We start from the raw sequence: 2,296 nt of genomic DNA, 5'->3' as shown, positions 1-2,296 counted from the left end.
AGGATCTTTTGTTCCTTGAACCGCCGTTTATAAGCTTGAACTCTCCTTTTATACGCCTTCTTTGAATTTTCTTTTTTAGTTTTTCCATCTTCTTCATGCTTTCGTTTTGTGCCCTTTGTGTGTTCCTTGCTCTCCATAGCGTTCCCCTCTTCTTTCACCTCCGACCTTGTTTCTTTTGAAGTGACTTCCTCTTCATCACTTGTCATTTCCTCGTCCTCTTCGCTCACCCAAGAAGGTGGGTTCTTGTAAGCTATGACTTCAATCAAATACGGAACAGATGCCCTGGGTTTTGTCCTCTTGGCTTGATGAACTACCTTTATCTCTTCTTCCATAAGCTTTTCCAACTCTTCTAGTTCATTCTCCTCATTAATCGTGAACACTTCTTCTTTATCTTCTTGAAAATCATTTCTTATCCCGAAGACTTCTTGTTCATCTCCAACCCTCAAAGTGAGCTTGGACTCGCGGATATCAACCAGGGCACCAGCAGTGTTAAGAAATGGCCGACCAAGGATTATCGGAACATCCGTGTCTTCTTTCATGTCCAAGACTACAAAATCTATTGGAAAAACAAATTTTCCGATTTTCACCAAAATATCCTCCACTATGCCTCGGGGTTGTGTCACCGAACGGTTCGCCATGTGAATCTTCATCTTTGTAGCCTTCATCTTCTGAATCTCCAATTTTTGATAATATGAAAAAGGCATTAGATTAATGCTAGCCCCGGAATCGGCTAAAGCATTAACCTTCATTTTATTCCCAAACTCGCATGGAAGAGTGAGGCGTCCAGGATCCCCCATCTTTTCTGGTGTTTCTCCCAACACAACTTTTGAAATTTGCTCACTTAGAATCACTGTAGACTGTTTCTTTAATTGCCTTCGCGTATCTATCAAGTCTTGCAGTAATTTCTGGTTCTCGGAAGCTTTGGATAAGGACTCAACAAAGGGAGTATTAATTGGAATCCCTTTCACATGCTTCACAAACTCTAAATGTTCCTTCTCCAGTTGACTAAGTGCTGCACGGGTGGGAAATGGTATAGGTGGATGATAATCTGGAATAGGCTCAACAGATTTTTGCTCAGACTTGCGCCACGTCGTGGCCAGAGGCGTGCCACGTCGTGGCGAGTCTGGTTCAGCATTCTTTCCATTTTCGATCCTTGATTTCTTGGGCTGCTGCGGTTGTTCTTCCAACGCCTCCAGGAACTCGGATATTGTATCTTCTTCAGTATCGATGGCCATTACGTGAGATTGGGCTTTTACTTCGGGATTCTTCGGGGACAATTTTTCATGGACTAAAGTGGCTAGTTGACCAAGTTGTACTTCAAGGTTGTGGATGGAGGCTTGCTGGTTCTTCATCAAGGTTTGTTGTTCCATGATAGCGGAATCCGTGGCTTCATGTCTCTTTTCCGAAGCCTCCATAAACTTCATCAAAATGGTCTCTAGGTCGGGTTTCTTCTCGATTGGTGGCTGCTCCTTTTGGTAAAAGCCTCGACCTGTCTGCCTATACTTCTCTTCTTTTTGCTTTTTATACTCTTCATAAGGCAGCCACTCCTTCTTTGGTTTCCTCCAGTCGTCATCAAACTTATCCCCACTAGAGTAGCACACTTGAGCTTTTCTGTTCCCATACTCATCCATATTGCAGTCCTTGGTCAAGTGTGGACCACTGCATCGCTCGCACCCCACTCTTATGGCATGTATCGACTGGTCCATTTGTGTTATCCGGCGATCCATGTTATTTAGCATGGCCATGACAGCTGCAATTTCTTCAGTTTGGGTCCCTCCACCGCCTTTACTTCCGTCTTGCCTCGGGTTATGGTACTCGCGAGAGTGTTTCGCAAATTCTTCGATGAGCTCCTTGACCTCCCTTGGATTTTTCTTTGTCAACGGTCCTTGAGAATCAAGGAGTTGTCTTGTCATTACATTGACCCCATCATAAAAGATTGACATCTCTTGCTGCACATTTAGGTCATGTTGAGGGCAATTTCTGAGTAAGCCCTTGTACCGCTCCCATGCTTCGTATAGTGACTCCCCCGGTTGTTGCTCAAAGTTGGCTATCGCCTTCTTGAGTTTGGCTATCTTGGATGGCGGGCAGAACTGGTCCAGGAATTGCTCACGCATTTGAGCCCAAGTGGTGATTGTACCTGGTGGGAGTGCTTTTAACCACTCCTTAGCAGCTCCTTTGAAAGTGATAGGAAGCATCCTAAGCAAGACTGTATTTCTTGTGACATTTGGGACATTGAAGTAATCAGCAATGTCGTTGACTTCGTCTAGATGCTTAAAAGCATCCTCATGATCCTTCC

At 44.4% G+C, this 2,296-nt stretch overlaps 1 non-coding gene across 1 annotated transcript; it reads left to right on the top strand.

Moving 5' to 3' along the window:
- The first annotated feature begins 1,959 nt into the window (after positions 1-1,959).
- LOC145077438 (small nucleolar RNA R71) lies at positions 1,960-2,066 on the top strand. The gene has a single exon (XR_013693183.1). It is a non-coding gene; the product is annotated as a small nucleolar RNA R71 (small nucleolar RNA).
- The last annotated feature ends 230 nt before the right edge of the window (positions 2,067-2,296 follow it).

This window comes from Lactuca serriola, chromosome 9 (assembly GCF_051521515.1).
Source record: "Lactuca serriola cultivar US96UC23 chromosome 9, Lser_US96UC23_V15, whole genome shotgun sequence".
NCBI lineage: Eukaryota > Viridiplantae > Streptophyta > Magnoliopsida > Asterales > Asteraceae > Lactuca > Lactuca serriola.
The sequence above is the reverse complement of the archived record's forward strand: the minus strand, read 5'-3'. Positions and strand labels throughout refer to the sequence as shown.